Below are 26114 nucleotides of genomic sequence, written 5' to 3'. Positions count from 1 at the left end.
ATCATGTTGCTTATCCCCGATTGATGCCTTTCGTACACGATGCCCACAACAAGTGGACAGATATTCAAAGCGTTTTTTTTTTTAAACCATTGAAAAACAACATGTATGATCTCCCAACTACACAGCCAGATTCCTGATATTCCTGTCTTTGTAGTCATATCCCATCATATGAGCTACCCGAATCTGCATTCCTGAAACAAGCACTCTATCCGCAATCTGCGTTAACGAAATATCATTGCTGTCGATAAACATAATACATCATTTCAGAAATAGAGCCCACGCTATGGAAGACAAGATACTGAAGAAAATGTTAATTTTCCTTCAAACCATTGTTTGTCACTGCTCTTCAAATATTCCTGTAATCCTCAGTCATACTTGACCTATTTAGACTTACAACTAACAGATGCAAGATGCGAGATAGAATGATGCACATGACGATTGTAGTTTACATATTACATACAATGGTCTAACAATGCTATAGTCTTCAGTGCACAGTATACTGGATTGGAAAAGTTTTAGTAGTAGGTTGGCTAGTTGATCAAGTCCATTCCCTGATGATTGGTTCCTCAGTCATGAAGCAGGTCTCCTCCCTGATGATTGGTTCCTCAGTCATGAAGCAGGTCTCCTCCCTGATGATTGGTTCCTCAGTCATGAAGCAGGTCTCCTCCCTGATGATTGGTTCCCAGTCATAAAGCAGGTCTCCTCCCTGATGATTGGTTCCCCAGTCATAAAACAGGTCTACTCCCTGATGATTGGTTCCCCAGTCATAAAGCAGGTCTCCTCCCTGATGATTGGTTCCCCAATCATAAAGCAGGTCTCCTCCCTGATGATTGGTTCCCCAGTCATAAAACAGGTCTACTCCCTGATGATTGGTTCCCCAGTCATAAAGCAGGTCTCCTCCCTGATGATTGGTTCCCCAATCATAAAGCAGGTCTCCTCCCTGATGATTGGTTCCCCAATCATAAAGCAGGTCTTCTACTGGACTGTCTCCTCCCTGATGATTGGTTCCCCAGTCATAAAACAGGTCTACTCCCTGATGATTGGTTCTCCAGTTATAAAGCAGGACTTCTACTGGCCTACTGAACTGTCTTCTCCCTGATCATTGGCTCCCCAGTCATAAAGCCCCGGCCACACAGATAGCGGGAACGTGGTAACCACTGTAGGAGGAGTGTGTGTGTGTGTGAGTGTGTGTGTGTGTGTGTGCGTGCGTGCTTGCGTGTGTGTTTGTGGAGGTATGGAGGTGTGTTAGTGACGTGCGTATCACTTGGCATTGTGGTGATGTAGAGATTGGATGAGCTGTGAGCAGTGGGATAACAAGGTGATTAAAACTACCATACTATGAATAACCTACACAAGTTATTCACCATTCTGATAAAAAGGAATGTTTTGCCAAAGGTTCATCAAAGACTCTTCAACCAGAAGGGGGCTCTTGGTAGATGTCAGAAGAGGATTGGGGAGAATGATGCATTATGTCCTGCCAGCCTTCAGCCATGCATTAGAGATATACTGTACCAACCCAAAGCTGCAGCAAGGCCACAGCAAAACGGTAGCAAATAAAAACTAGCAGAAACATAATTGAAAATCACTAGATAAGAAGATCAAATCAAATCTAATCAAATGTATTTATATAGCCGTTCGTACATCAGCTGATATCTCAAAGTGCTGTACAGAAACCCAGCCTAAAACCCCAAACAGCAAGCAATGCAGGTGTAGAAGCACGGTGGCTAGGAAAAACTCCCTAGAAAGGCCAAAACCTAGGAAGAAACCTAGAGAGGAACCAGGCTATGTGGGGTGGCCAGTCCTCTTCTGGCTGTGCAGGGTAGAGATTATAACAGAACATGGCCAAGATGTTCAAATGTTCATAAATGACCAGCATGGTCAAATAATAATAAGGCAGAACAGTTGAAACTGGAGCAGCAGCACGGTCAGGAGGACTGGGGACAGCAAGGAGTCATCATGTCAGGTAGTCCTGGGGCATGGTCCTAGGGCTCAGGTCCTCCGAGAGAGAGAAAGAAAGAGAGAATTAGAGAGAGCATATGTGGGGTGGCCAGTCCTCTTCTGGCTGTGCCGGGTAGAGATTATAACAGAACATGGCCAAGATGTTCAAATGTTCATAAATGACCAGCATGGTCGAATAATAATAAGGCAGAACAGTTGAAACTGGAGCAGCAGCACTGTCAGGTGGACTGGGGACAGCAAGGAGTCATCATGTCAGGTAGTCCTGGGGCATGGTCCTAGGGCTCAGGTCCTCCGAGAGAGAGAAAGAAAGAGAGAAGGAGAGAATTAGAAAACGCACACTTAGATTCACACAGGACACCAAACTGACCCTAGCCCCCCGACACATAAACTACTGCAGCATAAATACTGGAGGCTGAGACAGGAGGGGTCAGGAGACACTGTGGCCCCATCCAAGGACACCCCCAGACAGGGCCAAACAGGAAGGATATAACCCCACCCACTTTGCCAAAGCACAGCCCCCACACCACGAGAGGGATATCTTCCACCACCAACTTACCAAGATAATGGAGGTGCAGGTTTTGACAGCCAGATAATGTTATGAAAGAAGAGTGGAAAGTAGCAGGTGGGTAGAATGTCTTTAGGATAACCTTTACCAACTGTAACCTTTACCAACTGAAATCTTTACAAGCTGTAACCTTTACCAACTGTAACCTTTACCAACTGTAAACTTTACCAACTGTAACCTTTACCAACTGTAACCTTTACAAGCTGTAACCTCTACCAACTGTAAACTTTACCAACTGTAACCTTTACAAGCTGTAACCTTTACAAACTGTAACCTTTACTAGCTGTAACCTTTACCAACTGTAACATTTACTAGCTGTAACCTTTACAAGCTGTATGTAACCTTTACCAGCTGTAACCTTTACCAGCTGTATGTAACATTTACAAACTGTAAACTTTACCAACTGTAACCTTTACAAGCTGTAACCTTTACCAGATGTAATCTTTACCAGCTGTAATGCTTAACCAACTGTAACCTTTACAAACTGTAACCTTTACCAGCTGTAACCTTTACCAACTGTAACCTTTACCAACTGTAACCTTTACTAGCTGTAACCTTTACAAGTTGTTTGTAACCTTTACCAGCTGTAACCTTTACAAGATGTAACCTTTACTAGCTGTAACCTTTACAAGATGTAACCTTTACAAGTTGTATGTAACCTTTACTAGCTGTAACCTTTACAAGATGTAACATTTACCAGCTGTGACCTTTACAAGCTGTATGTAACCTTTACAAGATGTAACCTTTACCAGCTGTAACCTTTACCAGCTGTAACCTTTACAAGATGTAACCTTAAATAGCTGTAACCTTTACGAGCTGTAACCTTTACAAGATGAGCTAGGCGAGAAGTAGGATAATGGTGCGGCTAAATGCTATAAGAACTGGCCGTCTAGCACATTCAGAACAGAAAGTGAAAGGAGCAGGTTTCTGGGCACGATAGCATAGATTCAAGGCATAGTGTACAGACAAAGGTAAGGTAGGATGTGAGTACATTGGAGGTAAACCTAGGCATTGAGTAATGATGAGAGAGATATAGTCTCTAGAGACGTTTAAACCAGGTGATGTCATTGCATATGTAGGAGGTGGAACAACATAGTTGGTTAAGGCATATTGAGCAGGGCTCGAGGCTCTACAGTGAAATAAGACAGTAATCACTAACCTGGACAGTAATGGACGAGGCATATTGATGTTAGAGAGATGCATGCTTAGCCAAGTGAACATATGGGTCCAGTGAGTGGTTGGGCTGTCTGGGGACACGGCGATTCTATTTTATTCTATTCTATATTATTCTATTCTATTCTATTTTATTCTATTCCATTTTATTCTATTTTATTCTATTCTATTTTATTATATACCTTTTTAATATATTCTATTTTAATATATTCATTTTTATTATATTCTATTCCATCCTAAAATGTTAAATGACAAAATAGCAGTAATCAAACCAAGGGAATTCAATGCCAATCCAGTTTAAAGTGTCATTTACACGTACGCTACGGTCACAAGACGCAGGCCGCCTAATTGTCCCTAGAATTTCTAAGCAAACAGCTGGAGGCAGGGCTTTCTCCTATAGAGCTCCATTTTTATGGAACGGTCTGCCTTCCCATGTCAGAGACGCAAACTCGGTCTCAACCTTTAAGTCTTTACTGAAGACTCATCAGTTCAGTGGGTCATATGATTGAGTGTAGTCTGGCCCAGGAGTGGGAAGGTGAACGGAAAGGCTCTGGAGCAACAAAGCGCCCTTGCTGTCTCTGCCTGGCCAGTTCCCCTCTTTCCACTGGGATTCTCTGCCTCTAACCCTATTACAGGGACTGAGTGGGTTGATTCACTGATGTGGTCATCCTGTCTGGGTTGGCGCCCCCCCTTGGTTTGTGCCATGGCGGAGATCTTTGTGGGCTATACTCAGCCTTGTCTCAGGATGGTAAGTTGGTGGTTGAAGATATCCCTCTAGTGGTGTGGGGGCTGTGCTTTGGCAAAGTAGTTGGGGTTATATCCTTCCTGTTTGGCCCTGTCCGGGGGTGTCCTCGGATGGGGCCACAGTGTCACCTGACCCCTCCTGTCTCAGCCTCCAGTATTTATGCTGCGGGAGTTTATGTGTCGGGGGGCTAGGGTCAGTTTGTTATATCTGGACTACTTCTCCTATCCTATTCGGTGTCCTGTGTGAATTTAAGTGTGCTCTCTCTAATTCTCTCTTTCTCTCTTTCTTTCTCTCTCTCGGAGGACCTGAGCCCTAGGACCATGCCCCAGGACTACCTGACATGATGACTCCTTGCTGTCCCCAGTCCACCTGGCCGTGCTGCTGCTCCAGTTTCAACTGTTCTGCCTTATTATTATTTGACCATGCTGGTAATTTATGAACATTTGAACATCTTGGCCATGTTCTGTTATAATCTCCAACTGGCACAGCCAGAAGAGGACTGGCCACCCCACATAGCCTGGTTCCTCTCTTGGTTTCTTCCTAGGTTTTGGCCTTTCTAGGGAGTTTTTCCTAGCCACCGTGCTTCTACACCTGCATTGCTTGCTGTTTGGGGTTTTAGGCTGGGTTTCTGTACAGCACTTTGAGATATCAGCTGATGTACGAAGGGCTATATAAATAAATTTGATTTGATTTGATTTGGAAACACCTTTGCTGAGAACTGAATGGGAACTACTCCCCCACACACAGGAGTAAGTAGATTAGGCCTACATTGAAGACACTAGTTGTTGGTACTATAGGAGGCTTTGGAAAGAGTGCCTGCTTGCAGGTCACAGGTCAATGCAGTCATGGAAGTGTCTGTAAGCTGGTCAGCCCTCAGAGCATCAGAACAACAGCAGGTGGTGACCGGCTAACAGGGCTAATGCTAATTAAGGTCAGGGTGCTTATGTCCCAAATGGAACCCTATTCTTTGAAGTGCACTACTTTTGACTAGAGCTCTATTGGCCCTGGTCAAAGTAGTGCACTATAAAGACAACAGGGTGCCTTTTGGGATGCATTCACAGCCACAGACAGGGACACTTTCTTTTTTCTTTTCTGGGGGAGGGGAGGGAGGTAGGATAGAAAATTAGTCCCTTCGAGTAGTTACTTAGGACTCTTCCTGGTTTTATACACAAACACTATTACTGAGACACTATAGCACATGCTGTATTCAGTTGATGTAGCTGTAAGCACCAGAGTTCAGTACTATATTTATTGTGTGTTTATTAGGATCTCCATTAGCATTTGCAGAAGCAGCAGCATCTAATCTTCTTTGGGTCCACACAAGAAAAAAACACAAATCATGACAAGTAACAGAAACACTGATACACTGAAGGACAGTTACCCCAATGAAAAAAATACAATGATACACAAAACAATGCAACTAAAAAAAAATACAAACAATTCAACCTCAAAATAATGTGTGCGTTAGACTGTGTCTATGTTTGCGTCGCTTCACTGCGGTTCCATGAGTTGTTTTTAAAAGACGTTTTTAAAGGTAATTTTGTTGTTTATTTGAGTAATTGAGGACGGAAAGGAGTTCCAAACCACCATGGCTCTGTATAAAACTGTGCATTGCTGCCGTGAATTCGTTTTGAACTTTGGGACTCTGAAGAGACCCCTGGTGGCATGTCTTGTGGGGTATGTATGGGTGTCTGAAGAGACCCCTGGTGGCATTTCTTGTGGGGTATGCATGGGTGTCTGAAGAGACCCCTGGTGGCATGTTTTGCTGAGTATGTTTGGGTGTCTGAAGAGACCCCTGGTGGCATTTATTGTGGGGTATGTATGGATGTCTGAAGAAACCCCTGGTGGCATGTCTTGTGGAGTATGTATGGGACTCTGAAGAAACTCCTGGTGGCATGTCTTGTGGAGTATGTATGGGTGTCTGAAGAGACCTCTGGTGGCATGTCTTGTGGGGTATGTATGGATGTGTGAGCTGAATGTTATTTTGATTTATGCAAACAATCTGGAATTTTCATCACAGTAATGTTTCTCATTAAAAAAATAGAAGAGAAGCAGTTCATCTCTCATCAACCCTCAACCAGGAAAGACTGGCACGTTGTTGAGGATATTATGTCTGGATGTGAAACGGTCACACCCTTTATGTACAACTCCAGTTGAGGTTTAGGTCTTTAGAGAATGTTTTGAACCAAATGCAATTATTAAAGTTGTAGATGTATTTAAGACCAGTTTATTATTAATCAACCATTCTGGTACTGACTGTAACTCCTTATTTGGGTGCTGACATGTAGAGTGTGGAATCATCCGCATACATAGTCATTCTAGCTTCGTGTAAGACCAGTGGCAAATCATTTATAAAAATAGAGTAGAGTTAACGGACCAAAGAAAGTGCCCTGAGGGACACCTCACCAAAGAGTTTTAATTATAAACCAAGATAGGCCAGAGCCTGTTATTTCCAATGGGAGCAAATTAATCAGAGTCGGCAGAACAACCAAGGAGGTGGGCAGAGCCAAGCACGAGTGACTGAGATCCTATTGGCGCGTTCAAGCATTTATTTGCATATTTCCGTTAGGGAACGCCTGCTCTGTGACGTGCGAGTGTACAATAATTGAAAATCGCCCTTGCACTCAATTATTTTAAAGTCTGCAAAGCGCAGTCCACTCAGTTTGTTACAGATTCTAGTTCTGAAAACGGAAAACTGTATGGAGATCAAATGTTTAATCTATGAGAAAATTAGCAGAATGTCAGCCAAAATCCAGCCCAGTGGGCTTCCTCTCATCACCATATTTGGTAGGAAGTGCAAACGCCAACTAGATGCTTCACATTTATACAGCCGGTGAAATCTGTGACCGCACTGTACATTTTTTTATTTAAATTTTTACCTTTATTTAACCAGGCAAGTCAATTAAGAACAAATTTTTATTTTCAATAACGGCCTAGGAACAGTGGGTTAACTGCCTGTTCAGGGGCAGACCGACAGATTTGTATCTTGTCGGCTCGGGGGTTTGAACTTGCAACCTTCTGGTTACTAGTCCAACGCTCTTACCACGAGGCTACCCTGGGAACAGTGGGTTAACTGCCTGTTCAGGGGCAGACCGACAGATTTGTATCTTGTCGGCTCGGGGGTTTGAACTTGCAACCTTCTGGTTACTAGTCCAACGCTCTTACCACGAGGCTACCCTGCCGCCCCATATCTGATGTTAGAGAAGCTTCCACTGAAGAACACTCTGGGTTCTATTGGACAAATACATCTCCAACCATGTGATGGCAGGTGATCTAAAGCCTTAACAAGTAACAATAACAATGTATGATCAATAACATCAAAGGCTGCACTGGAATCTAACAATACAGCTCCAATTATCATCTTACTATACATTTATTTTAACCAATCATCAGTCATCTGAGTCAGTACAGTACAAGTTGATTGCCCTTCTCTATATGCATGCTGAAACTAAGTACTTAACGTGTTCTCTGAAAAAATAGCATTGTATTTGGTCAAACACAATCCTCTCCATCAGTTTACTAAGAGCAGGTAGCAAACTGATTGGACGCGTGGTTAGAGCCAGCAAAGTGTGTTTTATTATTAGGCAGAGGAATTACTTTAGCTTCCCTGCACGCCATGTAAGTGTGAGATGATACTAAGTATTTTTGTATGTTATTTTGAGTTGACTGTGTGGTGTCTCTTGTAACAATGGCCAGCCCTTTGAGATTAGCATGATAAAGTACCAATCAGCTCCAAGGAGACTAAGACTGGAGGCTGCATCTGTCTCTGTTTCTTTACGCCCCTCCCCACCACACTGTAGCTGCCCTAGCCTGGTCTCAGATCTGTTTGTGCTGTCTTAGAAACTGGTCAGTGTCTATTTATGTATTGGCCCCTCCCGTGTTGACAAGATAGCACAAATAGATTTGGGACCAGGCTACAGGCTACCAGACTACCCCTCATTCTGTAAATTATTTATAGTACACGAAGGTCTCCGATATGGCTCATACAAAACACGTTGAACCAAATTGAAGGTATGTGTTGAAATGGTCTTCTATCCAAACCTTACAATAAACTAACTATGACTTGATTAGAATAACAGAGAGACCTAAAGTGTTTTGATGTTGTTAAATCTGTTTTCTCTTGATACCTCAATCTCCCTAATAACCATCTCCTCTCCTCTCCTCTCCTCTCCTCTCCTCATGGATCAGGTTTTTGCGATCAGCCTCCTACAGGACCTACAGCTGACAGACAGACAGACAGACAGACAGACAGACAGACAGACAGACAGACAGGGCAGACAGAAAGGGCAGACAGACAGACAGGGCAGACAGACAGACAGGGCAGACAGACAGAAAGGGCAGACAGACAGACAGACAGACAGACAGACAGACAGACAGACAGACAGACAGACAGACAGACAGACAGACAGACAGACAGACAGACAGACAGGGCAGACAGAAAGGGCAGACAGACAGACAGACAGACAGACAGACAGACAGACAGACAGACAGACAGACAGACAGACAGACAGACAGACAGTCAGACAGACAGACAGACAGGGCAGACAGAAAGGGCAGACAGACAGACAGACAATCAGAAAGAAAAGGCAGGCAGGAAGGCAGGCAGACAGACAGACAGACAGACGAGCAGACAGACAGGCAGGCAGGCAAGCAGACAGACAGGCAGGCAGGCAAGCAGACAGAAAGACACCCACAGACCTTTCGCATTACCATTGGGAGTCACAGATACAGTTTAGTGTGGATTACCTGGATTACTGCACGCCGACAGTCGCTCCATACGGACTGGAACCTGCTTCCTATGAACAATGGAACAGATGCCTTTACAAATGTGTTAAGGGTTACTCCTTTTGATTGGATCCTGTTCATATTACTTTTCTTTGCCTTTTCTTTTTGTCCTTTTTTTCCTATTTCTGTTTTTCTTTTCTTTTTCTTTTTTACATTGGAGTTCCAGCAACTTTTTATAAATTAACCCATCGGACACTGCTGGTTCTCCTGTTCTCGAAAAGGTAAGAATGGAATTATTGTTATTTATACAACGGGTGGGTCTAATCCTGCATGCTGATTGGTTAAAACCAGTGAATAAATTCATCATTATTTGAATATTTTGGTAACCCGTTGTATAAAAATCTATAATTCCTTAAATGCACCACAGTGACAGTGGACTGTTTATCTTATCTTTTATAGTACATCCTGGCATGTCTTTTATTTTTTATTTTGGGGGTATTTTACCCCTCCTTTTTCTCCCCAATTTCAATCTTATCTCATCGCTGCAACTCCCCAACGGGCTCGGGAGAGACAAAGGTGGAGTCATGTGTCCTCCAGAAACATGACCCGCCTAACCTCGCTCCTTAACACCCGCCAGCTTAACACCCGCCACCAATGTGTCGGAGGAAACACCGTTCAACTGGCGATCGAGGTCAGCCTGCAGGCACCTGGACCGCCACAAGGAGTCGCTAGATTGTGATGAGCCAAGTAAAGCCTCCCAGGCCAAATCCTCCCCTAACGACGCTGGCCCAATTGTGCATCATCCTATGGGACTCCAGGCCACGGCCGGTTGTGGCACAGCCCAGGATATAAACCCGCGTCTATAGTAATGCCTTGACCACTGCGCCACTCGGGAGGCTAAATCCTGGTATTTCTTGATCACATCCTTCTGTTTGTACATATGAGAAGTACATTAGAGCCCTTAGCAGAATCAACAGGTGGACTAAGAATCAGAATCAACTTGTTGAACTAAGCCTAGGTATCCCGTACGGGGCAAAAAAACATTGAATGTATTTCAAATACACGTAGATGCATTTCCATCTTTGCTCAAATGCATATAATGGCCGACATTATCCAGAAATGCATATAATGGCTGACAGTATTCCAGAAATGCATATAATGGCTGACAGTATTCCAGAAATGCATATAATGGCTGACAGTATTCCAGAAATGCATATAATGGCTGACAGTATTCCAGAAATGCATATAATGGCTGACAGTATTCCAGAAATGCATATAATGGCCGACAGTATTCCAGAAATGCATATAATGGCTGACAGTATTCCAGAAATGCATATAATGGCTGACAGTATTCCAGAAATGCATATAATGGCTGACAGTATTCCAGAAATGCATATAATGGCTGACAGTATTCCAGAAATGCATATAATGGCTGACAGTATTCCAGAAATGCATATAATGGCTGACAGTATTCCAGAAATGCATATAATGGCTGACAGTATTCCAGAAATGCATATAATGGCTGACAGTATTCCAGAAATGCATATAATGGCTGACAGTATTCCAGAAATGCATATAATGGCCGACAGTATTCCAGAAATGAATATAATGGCTGACAGTATTCCAGAAATGCATATAATGGCATTCCATAATAATGGCCGACAGTATTCCAGAAATGCATATAATGGCTTCCAGAAATGCATATAATGGCTGACAGTATTCCAGAAATGCATATAATGGCCGACAGTATTCCAGAAATGCATATAATGGCCGACAGTATTCCAGAAATGCATATAATGGCTGACAGTATTCCAGAAATGCATATAATGGCTGACAGTATTCCAGAAATGCATATAATGGCTGACAGTATTCCAGAAATGCATATAATGGCCGACAGTATTCCAGAAATGCATATAATGGCTGACAGTATTCCAGAAATGCATATAATGGCTGACAGTATTCCAGAAATGCATATAATGGCTGACAGTATTCCAGAAATGCATATAATGGCTGACAGTATTCCAGAAATGCATATAATGGCTGACAGTATTCCAGAAATGCATATAATGGCTGACAGTATTCCAGAAATGCATATAATGGCTGACAGTATTCCAGAAATGCATATAATGGCTGACAGTATTCCAGAAATGCATATAATGGCTGACAGTATTCCAGAAATGCATATAATGGCTGACAGTATTCCAGAAATGCATATAATGGCCGACAGTATTCCAGAAATGAATATAATGGCCGACAGTATTCCAGAAATGCATATAATGGCCGACAGTATTCCAGAAATGCATATAATGGCTGACAGTATTCCAGAAATGCATATAATGGCTGACAGTATTCCAGAAATGCATATAATGGCCGACAGTATTCCAGAAATGCATATAATGGCTGACAGTATTCCAGAAATGCATATAATGGCTGACAGTATTCCAGAAATGCATATAATGGCTGACAGTATTCCAGAAATGCATATAATGGCTGACAGTATTCCAGAAATGCATATAATGGCTGACAGTATTCCAGAAATGCATATAATGGCTGACAGTATTCCAGAAATGCATATAATGGCTGACAGTATTAATGGCCAGAAATGCATATAATGGCTGACAGTATTCCAGAAATGCATATAATGGCTGACAGTATTCCAGAAATGCATATAATGGCAGTATTCCAGACAGTATTCCAGAAATGAATATAATGGCTGACAGTATTCCAGAAATGCATATAATGGCCGACAGTATTCCAGAAATGCATATAATGGCTGACAGTATTCCAGAAATGCATATAATGGCCGACAGTATTCCAGAAATGCATATAATGGCCGACAGTATTCCAGAAATGCATATAATGGCTGACAGTATTCCAGACAGTATTTCCAGAAATGCATATAATGGCTGACAGTATTCCAGAAATGCATATAATGGCTGACAGTATTCCAGAAATGCATATAATGGCTGACAGTATTCCAGAAATGCATATAATGGCTGACAGTATTCCAGAAATGCATATAATGGCTGACAGTATTCCAGAAATGCATATAATGGCTGACAGTATTCCAGAAAATGCATATAATGGCTGACAGTATTCCAGAAATGCATATAATGGCTGACAGTATTCCAGAAATGCATATAATGGCTGACAGTATTCCAGAAATGCATATAATGGCTGACAGTATTCCAGAAATGCATATAATGGCTGACAGTATTCCAGAAATGCATATAATGGCTGACAGTATTCCAGAAATGCATATAATGGCTGACAGTATTCCAGAAATGCATATAATGGCCGACAGTATTCCAGAAATGAATATAATGGCTGACAGTATTCCAGAAATGCATATAATGGCCGACAGTAATCCAGAAATGCATATATTGGCCGACAGTATTCCAGAAATGCATATAATGGCTGACAGTATTCCAGAAATGCATATAATGGCTGACAGTATTCCAGAAATGCATATAATGGCTGACAGTATTCCAGAAATGCATATAATGGCTGACAGTATTCCAGAAATGCATATAATGGCTGACAGTATTCCAGAAATGCATATAATGGCCGACAGTATTCCAGAAATGCATATAATGGCTGACAGTATTCCAGAAATGCATATAATGGCTGACAGTATTCCAGAAATGCATATAATGGCTGACAGTATTCCAGAAATGCATATAATGGCCGACAGTATTCCAGAAATTTGGCTTCTTAAATGACTCTTTAGGTATTGATCAGTGGAGAATTTTTGGGGGGCCACAAAGCCCCATTGTGAATGGTGAGAAAAAAGGAAAGTTTGATTTCATTGAATTTTAACATTCTGTCATAAAGAGCAAATATTCAACTTCATAAAAACTTCATAAAAAAAGCAAGTTTTCCATCTCAAGAGGTTAAAAATAATTTTGATTGTGAATGGTGAGTAAAAAAAAGAAAATTTGATTTCATCTCATTTTAACGTGCTGTCATAAAGAGCAAATATTCAACTTCATTAAAAAAAAAGCAAGTTTTGCATCTCAAGAGGGTAAAAAGACTATAGTAAGTGCCTCATTTCAGCTTAATTTAATAATGAAAAAAAGTGCTGTTTTCATAATTGTCTTATTTGAGTTTGCATCGATTTAAACTAAAAAAATATTTACGCTCCATGTTTTTTTCAAAAGTGTAGGTCTACGACCTCTACTTCCAATGAGTGATAGTATACAGCACAACAGTGGACGGTTACCAGTGGAATTGGTGCATTCGTAACCAAGTGGGAAGTGGGAATTCTCCATATGCCCCCCCCCCAACTGGTAATTACTAGTTAAATCAGCCATGTTTCCCCACAGGGGGGATGGAAGCTTGTTGTGTGCAGCAGGGAGGGGCAAATTGAATGCAAGATTCACAACAACAAAACAAATTATATTGTTAATACATTTCTAGCCTGTCTAACAGGGTCAAATTGTTGATGTGTTATGCTCAACCTGCTCAGTTTTTACCCACAAAACACCAGAATTGACTATTAGATGTTCAATGTTTCTTTTGAAAGAAATATTGAACACAGATATATATATATATGTATAAAGTTTTACAGTATTAAAATAAGAGTTCAGTTCATGTAACAGGGTTGAATCACTAATCACATTAAATACATAATAATCTAGATAAATAACTTTGTCTAAGATACAAAATAACTAGGGCTTTACAATGATGGTGAAACTTGGAGAAATGTTTTTGGGGGTTTAGTGGGTTAAAATCTTCCTAGAAGACACCTAGGGTACACAGAGGGAAATCGTCAAAATGCCGAAATCGCTCCGCAAATTCCAGGTTGCCAAAATTCTTATAGTATTCTAATATTCTAATTCTAATAGTTTGCCAAATGTCACTATATGTGACAAAACAAGCAAGTGTAGAGAATCCTTGCACCATCTAAACTATCTATATGTATTTTCAAAAACAAACAACATATTGTATAGTGAACAAAAAGGAAAATCAGTCCAAATTCATTATGCCCTAATCTATAGATTTCACATGACTGGGCAGGGGCGCAGCTATGGCTGGGCCTGGGAGGGCAAAGGCCCACCCACAATCAGAATTAGATTTTCCCCACAAAATGGCTTTATTTACATACAGAAATACTCTTCAGTTTCATCAGCTGTCCAGGTCCCGTTCAATGGCAATTAAATAGTTTGTCTTGCCGATTCACCCTCTGGATGGCATACCATGTCTTAGGCTTAGAAATCATTCTCCTTCCATTTCCTGCAGTCAGATGACCTGGTGACCTCATGGGTGGAATGTTATTCAGACTTTTCATAACTTCATAATTAATATTTTAAAAAATGACATGGAAAGTCCAGTGTTTCTATGTGAAAACAGTTGTGTTATATTTCAGTATTCTGTGATGTATATAAAGTGTAATAGTGGGATGTAATACATTTCTCTATATCTGACTTGGTCCAGCTGTCTTCTCTTCTTTAAGCCCATATCAATGTGTGTGTGTGAGGTGTTTACTTTTGTTTCAAAATAGATTTGTTAAAGACTACCAGGAAACACTCTGTGTGATCCTGATTTAGCTCACTGCAGTAAAGTTAACCTGTCTCCTCCTCCTTCATCTACACTGATTGAAGTGGATTTAATAAGTGACATCAATAAGGGATCATATCTTTCACCTGGATTCACCTGGTCAGTCTGTTTTATGGAATGAGCAGGTCTTCTTAATGTTTTGTACCCTCAGTGTATATATATAAGTACTGAGGGAACGAATGTACACTTAGTGTATATATAAGTACTGAAGGAACTAATGTACACTCAGTGTATATATAGGTACTGAGAGAACTAATGTACACTCAGTGTATATATAAGTACTGAGATAACTAATGTACACTCAGTGTATATATAAGTACTGAGATAACTAATGTACACTCAGTGTATATATAAGTACTGAGGGAACTAATGTACACTCAGTGTATATATATAAGTACTGAGGGAACTAATGTACACTCAGTGTATATATAAGTACTGAGGGAACTAATGTACACTCAGTGTATATATAAGTACTGAGATAACTAATGTACACTCAGTGTATATATAAGTACTGAGAGAACTAATGTACCCTCAGTGTATATATAAGTACTGAGGGAACTAATGTACACTCAGTGTATATATAAGTACTGAGATAACTAATGTACACTCAGTGTATATATAAGTACTAATGTACACTCAGTGTACATATAAGTACTGAGAGAACTAATGTACACTCAGTGTATATATAAGTACTAATGTACACTCATTGATTGTTGCAGATGCGATCACCATGGGGACAGGCAAAGTGTTTAAGATCATATGTGTTGACCACCACAACAACCTGCTGTTTTACATCATCGATCACTACTGGATTGGAGAGTAAAGACTGTCGTTGAAGAGGAGCCAAGAACTGACCAGATGGCGAGTCAATGTTTCTATTGTGTAAATATGTCATGTACAGCCTCCTCCCTCTGTCTGTTACTTTCTCATGCCTCCTCCCTCTTTCCATCTGTAGTCTACAGTACAGTTAACCTGTATGACTGCAGTACAGTTAACCTGTATGACTACAGTACAGTTAACCTGTATGACTACAGTACAGTTAACCTGTATTAACCTGTATGACTACAGTACAGTTAACCTGTATGACTACAACAGTTATGACTGCAGTACAGTTAACCTGTATGACTACAGTACAGTTAACCTGTATGACTACAGTACAGTTAACCTGTATTAACCTGTATGACTACAGTACAGTTAACCTGTATAACTACAGTACAGTTAACCTGTATGACTACAGTACAGTTAACCTGTATGACTACAGTACAGTTAACCTGTATAAATACAGTACAGTTAACCTGTATAACTACAGTACAGTTAACCTGTATTAACCTGTATGACTACAGTACAGTTAACCTGTATGACTACAGTACAGTTAACCTGTATGACTACAGTACAGTTAACCTGTATAAATACAGTACAGTTAACCTGTATGACTACAGTACAGTTAACCTGTATAAATACAGTACAGTTAACCTGTATGACTACAGTACAGTTAACCTGTATTAACCTGTATAACTACAGTACAGTTAACCTGTATGACTACAGTACAGTTAACCTGTATGACTCAAAGTGTCCTACCATTTTTGACCGACAACAGGACATTGAGTGTCAGCGCTGGACCAACAACCAATCCGATGAGTGCCACTGTACTGACAACCAATCAGAAGAGTGTGACTGGACGGACAACCAATCGGATGAAGTGGAGAGTTGGCCCGAGGAGTTGGAGGAGTTCTTATGCGAAATCCATGTAAAAATGTTCATACAGTAGCTCACAATGGAGCTATATGGGTTGATGTACCGTAGCTCTCAATGGTGCTATATGGGTTGATGTACTGTAGCTCTCAATGGAGCTATATGGGTTGATGTACCGTAGCTATCAATGGAGCTATATGGGTTGATGTACCGTAGCTATCAATCAAATCAAATCAAATTTATTTATATAGCCCTTCGTACATCAGCTGATATCTCAAAGTGCTGTACAGAAAACCAGCCTAAAACCCCAAACAGCAAGCAATGCAGGTGTAGAAGCACGGTGGTTAGGAAAAACTCCCTAGAAAGGCCAAAACCTAGGAAGAAACCTAGAGAGGAACCAGGCTATGTGGGGTGGCCAGTCCTCTTCTGGCTGTGCCGGGTAGAGATTATAACAGAACATGGCCAAGATGTTCAAATGTTCATAAATGACCAGCATGGTCGAATAATAATAAGGCAGAACAGTTGAAACTGGAGCAGCAGCACGGCCAGGTGGACTGGGGACAGCAAGGAGTCATCATCAATGGTGTTATATAGGTTGATGTACAGTAGCTCTCAATGGAGCTATATGGGTTGATGTACCGTAGCTCTCAATGGAGCTATATGGGTTGATGTACAGTAGCTCTCAATGGTGCTATAAGGGTTGATGTACCGTAGCTCTCAATGGTGCTATATGGGTTGATGTACAGTAGCTCTCAATGGTGCTATATGGGTTGATGTACAGTAGCTCTCAATGGTGCTATAAGGGTTGATGTACCGTAGCTCTCAATGGTGCTATATGGGTTGATGTACAGTAGCTCTCAATGGTGCTATATGGGTTGATGTACAGTAGCTCTCAATGGTGCTATAAGGGTTGATGTACAGTAGCTCTCAATGGTGCTATATGGGTTGATGTACAGTAGCTCTCAATGGTGCTATAAGGGTTGATGTACAGTAGCTCTCAATGGTGCTATATGGGTTGATGTACAGTAGCTCTCAATGGTGCTATAAGGGTTGATGTACAGTAGCTCTCAATGGTGCTATATGGGTTGATGTACAGTAGCTCTCAATGGTGCTATATGGGTTGATGTACAGTAGCTCTCAATGGTGCTATATGGGTTGATGTACAGTAACTCTCAATGGTGCTATATGGGTTGATGTACAGTAGCTCTCAATGGAGCTATATGGGTTGATGTACCGTAGCTCTCAATGGAGCTATACGGGTTGATGTACAGTAGCTCTCAATGGAGCTATATGGGTTGATGTACAGAGTCGTGAAAAAGTATTTGTCCCCTTCCTGATTTTCTCTATTTTTGTATATTTCTGATAGAAGGAACAATGAATTGTGCTCTGGATGACACAGACAGTTATTGAGTGTAAAGATGACAGGCCATTAATGAGTGTAAACTGATGTGCAGTTATTGGGTCAAGATGACAAGACAATGATCCAAAGATAACAATCAAGTCTACATGAAAATGACTAATAAGCAGACAGTTTTGAAGTTTTGGAACAGACAGTTAATGTCCAAGATAATCCCAATTGAGATGTTGATGACAGGTTACTTGAAAGATGACAAGACAGTTATTGAGTGAAAGATGACACAGAATGTTATTGAGTTTAAACAGTTATGCATGGAAAGATGACACAGACAGTTATTGATAAAGATGACACAGACAGTTATTGAGTGTAAAGATGACAGACAGTTATTGAGTTATTGAGTGTAAAGATGACACAGACAGTTATTGAGTGTAAAGATGACACAGACAGTTATTGAGTGTAAAGAGTTATAAAAGATGACACAGACAGCTGTTGACACAGACAGTTATAAAGATGACACAGACAGTTATTGAGTGTAAAGATGACACAGACAGTTATTGAGTGTAAAGATGACACAGACAGTTATTGAGTGTAAAGATGACACAGACAGTTATTGAGTGTAAAGATGACAGACAGTTATTGAGTGTAAAGATGACACAGACAGTTATTGAGTGTAAAGATGACACAGACAGTTATTGAGTGTAAAGATGACACAGACAGTTAATGAGTGTAAAGATGACACAGACAGTTATTGAGTGTAAAGATGACAGAGAGTTATTGAGTGTAAAGATAACAGACAGTTATTGAGTGTAAAGATAACAGACAGTTATTGAGTGTAAAGATGACACAGACAGTTATTGAGTGTAAAGATGACACAGACAGTTATTGAGTGTAAAGATGACACAGACAGTTATTGAGTGTAAAGATGACAAGACAGTTATTGAGTGAAAGATGACATTTACATTACATTTACATTTAAGTTATTGAGTGGTAAAGATGACACAGACAGTTATTGAGTGTAAAGATGACAGACAGTTATTGAGTGTAAAGATGACACAGACAGTTATTGAGTGTAAAGATGACAGACAGTTATTGAGTGTAAAGATGACAGAGAGTTATTGAGTGTAAAGATAACAGACAGTTATTGAGTGTAAAGATGACAGACAGTTATTGAGTGTAAAGATAACAGACAGTTATTGAGTGTAAAGATGACACAGACAGTTATTGAGTGTAAAGATGACACAGACAGTTAATGAGTGTAAAGATGACACAGACAGTTATTGAGTGTAAAGATGACACAGACAGTTATTGAGTGTAAAGATAACAGACAGTTATTGAGTGTAAAGATAACAGACAGTTATTGAGTATAAAGATGACACAGACAGTTATTGAGTGTAAAGATGACACAGACAGTTATTGAGTGTAAAGATGACACAGACAGTTATTGGGTGTAAAGATGATACAGACAGTTATTGAGTGTAAAGATGACACAGACAGTTATTGAGTGTAAAGATGACACAGACAGTTATTGAGTGTAAAGATGACAGACAGTTATTGAGTGTAAAGATGACACAGACAGTTATTGAGTGTAAAGATGACAGACAGTTATTGAGTGTAAAGATGACAGACAGTTATTGAGTGTAAAGATGACACAGACAGTTATTGAGTGTAAAGATGACACAGACAGTTATTGAGTGTAAAGATGACACAGACAGTTATTGAGTGTAAAGATGACGCAGACAGTTATTGAGTGTAAAGATGACACAGACAATTATTGAGTGTAAAGATGACACAGACAGTTATTGAGTGTAAAGATGACACAGACAGTTATTGAGTGTAAAGATGACACAGACAGCTATTGAGTTTAAAGATGACACAGACAGTTATTGAGTGGTAAGATGACACAGACAGCTATTGAGTGTAAAGATGACACAGACAGTTATTGAGTGTAAAGATGACACAGACAGTTATTGAGTGTAAAGATGACACAGACAGTTATTGAGTGGTAAGATGACAGACAGTTATTGAGTGTAAAGATGACAGACAGTTATTGAGTGTAAAGATGACACAGACAGTTATTGAGTGTAAAGATGACACAGACAGTTATTGAGTGTAAAGATGACACAGACAGTTATTGAGTGTAAAGATGACACAGACAGTTATTGATAAAGTGTAAAGATGACATTTACATTACATTTACATTTAAGTCATTTGGCAGACGCTCTTATCCAGAGCGACTTACAAATTGGTGAATTCACCTTATGACATCCAGTGGAACAGCCACTTTACAATAGTGACAGACAGTTATTGAGTGTAAAGATGACACAGACAGTTATTGAGTGTAAAGATGACACAGACAGTTATTGAGTGTAAAGATGACACAGACAGCTATTGAGTGGTAAGATGACACAGACAGCTATTGAGTGTAAATGGGAATTTACTTTTTTCACACAGGGAGAATTGGGTATTGTATAGCTTCATGAAATGAATGAAATAAGTATCTATGTGTTGTGACTCTCACTGTGTGGAGATTAGGAATGATTCTATCTATGTGTTGTTACTCTCACTGTGTGGAGATTAGGAATGATTCTATCTATGTGTTGTGACTCTCACTGTGTGGAGATTAGGAATGATTCTATCTATGTGTTGTGACTCTCACTGTGTGGAGATTCGGAATGTTTTACGGAGAGCAAGGCTAACATATAGCCCCTTGGCTCCGTTAGCCAGCTGATCCTACAGTACAGCCCCTTGGCTCCGTTAGCCAGCTGATCCTACAGTACAGGCCCTTGGCTCTGTTAGCCAGCTGATCCTACAGTACAGCCCCTTGACTCTGTTAGCCAGCTGATCCTACAGTACAGCCCCTTGGCTCTGTTAGCCAGCTGATCCTACAGTACAGCCCCTTGGCTCTGTTAGCCAGCTGATCCTACAGTACAGCACCTTGGCTCTGTTAGCCAGCTGATCCTACAGTACAGCCCCTTGGCTCTGTTAGCCAGCTGATCCTACAGTACAGCCCCTTGGCTCTGTTAGCCAGCTGATCCTACAGTACAGCACCTTGGCTCTGTTAGCCAGCTGATCCTACAGTACAGCCCCTTGGCTCTGTTAGCCAGCTGATCCTACAGTACAGCCCCTTGGCTCTGTTAGCCAGCTGATCCTACAGTATAGCCCCTTGGCTCTGTTAGCCAGCTGATCCTGTTGTACAGCCCCTTGGCTCTGTTAGCCAGCTGATCCTACAGTACAGCCCCTTGGCTCTGTTAGCCAGCTGATCCTACAGTACAGCCCCTTTGCTCTGTTAGCCAGCTGATCCTATAGTACAGCCCCTGGCTCCGTTAGCCAGCTGATCCTGTTGTACAGCCCCTTGGCTCTGTTAGCCAGCTGATCCTCAGAGTACAGCCCCTTGGCTCTGTTAGCCAGCTGATCCCAGAGTACAGCCCCTTGGCTCTGTTAGCCAGCTGATCCTATAGTACAGCCCCTTGGCTCTGTTAGCCAGCTGATCCTGCAGTACAGCCCCTTGGCTCTGTTAGCCAGGTGATCCTACAGTACAGCACCTGGCTCTGTTAGCCAGCTGATCCTACAGTACAGCCCCTGTTGTACTCCTCAGAGTACATGCATATTTTAAGTAATTTAGCAGGCTCTTTGTTGTACTCCGATCAGTCCATTCAGCTAAAGTAGCAAAAATAACCACAATAACCTCAGAATCCTTACAAGCTAAATCTTCTTCGACATACGTACAAAATCAGCGTTAGTAAAGGAAACACAAGTAGCCTGCTTCGTTGTTTTGTAGGTTTGTTAGGAGGTACTGACCCCGTGAAACATCTGATCAGAACTTCCAATGGACTGTAACGCATCATTTTATTTTTCCTTTATTTAACCAGGCAAGTCAGTTAAAAACAAATTCTTATCTTCAATGACGGCCTAGGAACAGTGGGTTAACTGCCTGTTCAGGGGCAGAACGACAGATTTGTACCTTGTCAGCTCGGGGATTTGAATTTGCAACCTTTTGGTTACTAGTCCAATGCTCTAACCACTAGGCTACACTGTTGCCCCACTAGGACACCCTGCCGCATTTTGTGTACTCCCTGTTGTACTCCCTGTTGTATTCTCTGTTGTACTTCCTGTTGTATTCTCTGTTGTACTTCCTGTTGTATTCTCTGTTGTACTTCCTGTTGTATTCTCTGTTGTACTTCCTGTTGTATTCTCTGTTGTACTTCCTGTTGTATTCTCTGTTGTACTTCCTGTTGTATTCTCTGTTGTACTTCCTGTTGTATTCTCTGTTGTACTTCCTGTTGTATTCTCTGTTGTACTTCTTGTTGTATTCTCTGTTGTATTCTCTGTTGTACTTCCTGTTGTATTCTCTGTTGTACTTCCTGTTGTACTCTCTGTTGTACTTCCTGTTGTATTCTCTGTTGTACTTCCTGTTGTATTCTCTGTTGTACTTCCTGTTGTACTCTCTGTTGTATGTTGTATTCTCTGTTGTACTCTCTGTTGTACTTCTGTTGTACGTTGTACTCCCTGTTGTATTCTCTGTTGTACTTCCTGTTGTAATCTCTGTTGTATGTTGTATTCTCTGTTGTACTTCCTGTTGTACTCTCTGTTGTACTTCCTGTTGTATTCTCTGTTGTACTTCTTGTTGTATTCTCTGTTGTACTTCTTGTTGTATTCTCTGTTGTACTTCTTGTTGTATTCTCTGTTGTATTCTCTGTTGTACTTCCTGTTGTACTCTCTGTTGTACTCTCTGTTGTATGTTGTACTCCCTGTTGTATTCCTGTTGTACTCCCTGTTGTACTCCCTGCTGTACTCTCTGTTGTACTCTCTGTTGTACTCTCTGTTGTACTCCTGTTGTACTCCCTGTTGTACTCTCTGTTGTATGTTGTACTCCCTGTTGTACTCCCTGTTGTACTCCCTGTTGTATTCTCTGTTGTACTCCCTGTTGTACTCCCTGTTGTACTCCCTGTTGTACTCCCTGTTGTACTCTCTGTTGTATGTTGTACTCCCTGTTGTACTCTGTTGATCTTCCTGTTGTATTCTCTGTTGTACTCCCTGTTGTACTCTCTGTTGTACTCCCTGTTGTACTTCTCTGTTGTATTCTCCCTGTTGTACTCCTGTTGTACTCCCTGTTGTATTCTCTGTTGTACTCCCTGTTGTACTCCCTGGTGTACTCCCTGTTGTATTTGAAGGTATTGTGTTCAGTGTAATATTCTATTTTACTCTCTGTCATGGCCATCTGGTTTTGATTGTTAGGTGAATATGTTTTGTGTGGTTGTGTGTCAATGCTGTGGTGTTAACTGGTTCTTTTCTCTCTCTCTCTCTCTGTCTGTCTCTCTCTCTCTCTCTCTCTCTCTCTCTCTCTCTCTCTCTCTCTGTGTGTGTGTGTTCTTTTTGAAGCTATTCTGTCTAGTTCTGTTTAAGGTAGTTAACTAACAGGGTTTGTCTCTAAGGTACATGTGTTGTTGTCTCTCTGTAGGAGGGCTGTGCTACTGACCTCTACAGACATCCTCAGCTGGACATGGACATAGATTCGGTGAAGGCCATCTACGCTGACACGGCTGTCTCCGTCAGGTACGACAAGTTACATAGAAACCTTGGCATTGCTTAACTTACTGACAGAGATAGTAGGATGTGGTTTGAGTTAACGGGGGGAGGTGGGGGTACAATGGGAAGTCATCTGCTCTCAATGAAATGCTTGTTATCATTTCACACGTATGGAAAAGTACGAAAGAGTACGAAAATACACAGATGTCTGGATAAGAACGTCTGCTAAATGACTAGAGTGTAAATGACTCATGACCTTCTTCCTGTCTTCTTCTTCCTCCTCTCCAGAGAGCATGGGTCTATTGACGATGTGGACGTTGACATGCTAATCAATGTCAGCTTCCTGGATGTGAGTCGACTACACTACTCACCATGATCATGATATGCATCACATACAAGTATATATTTTAAGTTCTATATATAGATGTCCCTGGGGATCTTCCCATGTCGATGTCCCTGGGGATCTTCTCATGTTGTCTAGGAGGTCCCTGGGGATCTTCTCATGTTGTCTAGGATGTCCCTGGGGATCTTCTCATGTTGTCTAGGAGGTCCCTGGGGATCTTCTCATGTTGTCTAGGATGTCCCTGGGGATCTTCTCATGTTGTCCCAGGAGGTCCCTGGGGATCTTCTCATGTTGTCTAGGAGGTCCCTGGGGATCTTCTCATGTTGTCTCCCTGGGGTCCCTGGGGATCTTCCCTTGTTGAGGTCCCTGGGGATCTTCTCATGATGTCTAGGAGGTCCCTGGGGATCTTCTCATGTTGTCTAGGAGGTCCCTGGGGATCTTCTCATGTTGTCTAGGAGGTCCCTGGGGATCTTCCCATGTTGTCTAGGATGTCCCTGGGGATCTTCCCATGTCGATGTCCCTGGGGATCTTCTCATGTTGTCTAGGATGTCCCTGGGGATCTTCTCATGTTGTCTAGGAGGTCCCTGGGGATCTTCTCATGTTGTCTAGGAGGTCCCTGGGGATCTTCTCATGTTGATGTCCCTGGGGATCTTCTCATGTTGTCTAGGAGGTCCCTGGGGATCTTCCCATGTTGTCTAGGATGTCCCTGGGGATCTTCCCATGTCGATGTCCCTGGGGATCTTCTCATGTTGTCTAGGATGTCCCTGGGGATCTTCTCATGTTGTCTAGGAGGTCCCTGGGGATCTTCTCATGTTGATGTCCCTGGGGATCTTCTCATGTTGTCTAGGAGGTCCCTGGGGATCTTCTCATGTTGTCTAGGAGGTCCCTGGGGATCTTCTCATGTTGTCTAGGAGGTCCCTGGGGATCTTCTCATGTTGTCTAGGAGGTCCCTGGGGATCTTCTCATGTTGATGTCCCTGGGGATCTTCTCATGTTGTCTAGGAGGTCCCTGGGGATCTTCTCATGTTGTCTAGGAGGTCCCTGGGGATCTTCTCATGTTGTCTAGGAGGTCCCTGGGGATCTTCTCATGTTGTCTAGGATGTCCCTGGGGATCTTCTCATGTTGTCTAGGAGGTCCCTGGGGATCTTCTCATGTTGTCTAGGAGGTCCCTGGGATCTTCTCATGTTGTCTAGGAGGTCCCTGGGGATCTTCTCATGTTGTCTAGGAGGTCCCTGGGGATCTTCTCATGTTGTCTAGGAGGTCCCTGGGGATCTTCTCATGTTGTCTAGGATGTCCCTGGGGATCTTCTCATGTGATGTCCCTGTCTAGGAGGTCCCTGGGGATCTTCTCATGTTGTCTAGGAGGTCCCTGGGGTTCTTCTCATGTTGTCTAGGATGTCCCTGGGGATCTTCTCATGTTGTCTAGGAGGTCCCTGGGGATCTTCTCATGTTGTCTAGGATGTCCCTGGGGATCTTCTCATGTTGTCTAGGAGGTCCCTGGGGATCTTCTCATGTTGTCTAGGATGTCCCTGGGGATCTTCTCATGTTGTCTAGGAGGTCCCTGGGGATCTTCTCATGTTGTCTAGGATGTCCCTGGTGATCTTCTCATGTTGTCTAGGATGTCCCTGGGGATCTTCCCATGTTGATGTCCCTGGGGATCTTCTCATGTTGTCTAGGATGTCCCTGGGGATCTTCTCATGTTGTCTAGGAGGTCCCTGGGGATCTTCTCATGTTGTCTAGGATGTCCCTGGGGATCTTCCCATGTTTCTGACACAGTTTCCTGTCTTGTCTCCAGGATGAAGTAGCCAGGGCCTGGAAGATCATCCCAACAGAGCCTATTATTGTCCGGCTGCGCTTCTCACTGTCCCAATACCTGAATGGACCAGCACCCTCTGTGGAGGTCTTCCAACCTTCTAACAGAGAAGGATTCAGCCTGGGACTACAGCTGCAGAAGTGAGCATCATAAGACTCCCCCTCTGACTATAGACCTAGAGTTCTATTCTAGTCTAGTCTAGTCTAGTCTAGTCTAGTCTAGTCTAGTTTAGTCTAGTCTAGTTTAGTCTAGTCTAGTTTAGTCTAGTCTAGTTTAGTCTAGTTTAGTCTAGTCTAGTCTAGTCTAGTCTAGATTAGTCTAGTTTAGTCTAGTCTAGTTTAGTCTAGTCTAGTCTAGATTAGTCTAGTCTAGTTTAGTCTAGTTTAGTCTAGTCTAGTCTAGATTAGTCTAGATTAGTCTAGTTTAGATTAGTCTAGTCTAGTTTAGATTAGTCTAGTCTAATTTAGTCTAGTTTAGTCTAGTCTAGTCTAGATTAGTCTAGATTAGTCTAGTTTAGATTAGTCTAGTCTAGTTTAGTCTAGTCTAGTCTAGATTAGTCTAGTCTAGATTAGTCTCGTCTAGATTAGTCTAGTTTAGTCTAGTCTAGTTTAGTCTAGTCTAGTTTAGATTAGTCTAGTCTAGTTTAGTCTAGTTTAGTC

The 26114-nt window shown here is 41.8% G+C and overlaps 1 protein-coding gene and 1 pseudogene across 2 annotated transcripts in view; both read left to right on the top strand.

Moving 5' to 3' along the window:
• LOC135556712 (zinc finger protein 609-like) overlaps positions 1–26114 on the top strand; it is a 648963-nt gene that overhangs the window by 414250 nt on the left and 208599 nt on the right. The gene's annotated exons all lie outside the window — the stretch shown is intronic.
• LOC135555202 (protein mono-ADP-ribosyltransferase PARP6-like) overlaps positions 6306–26114 on the top strand; it is a 35647-nt pseudogene continuing 15838 nt past the window's right edge.

This window comes from Oncorhynchus masou, chromosome 15 (genome assembly GCF_036934945.1).
Source record: "Oncorhynchus masou masou isolate Uvic2021 chromosome 15, UVic_Omas_1.1, whole genome shotgun sequence".
NCBI classification, from domain to species: Eukaryota; Metazoa; Chordata; class Actinopteri; order Salmoniformes; family Salmonidae; genus Oncorhynchus; species Oncorhynchus masou.
Note: the sequence above shows the minus strand (reverse complement) of the source record. Positions and strands in the feature narration are given on the sequence as shown.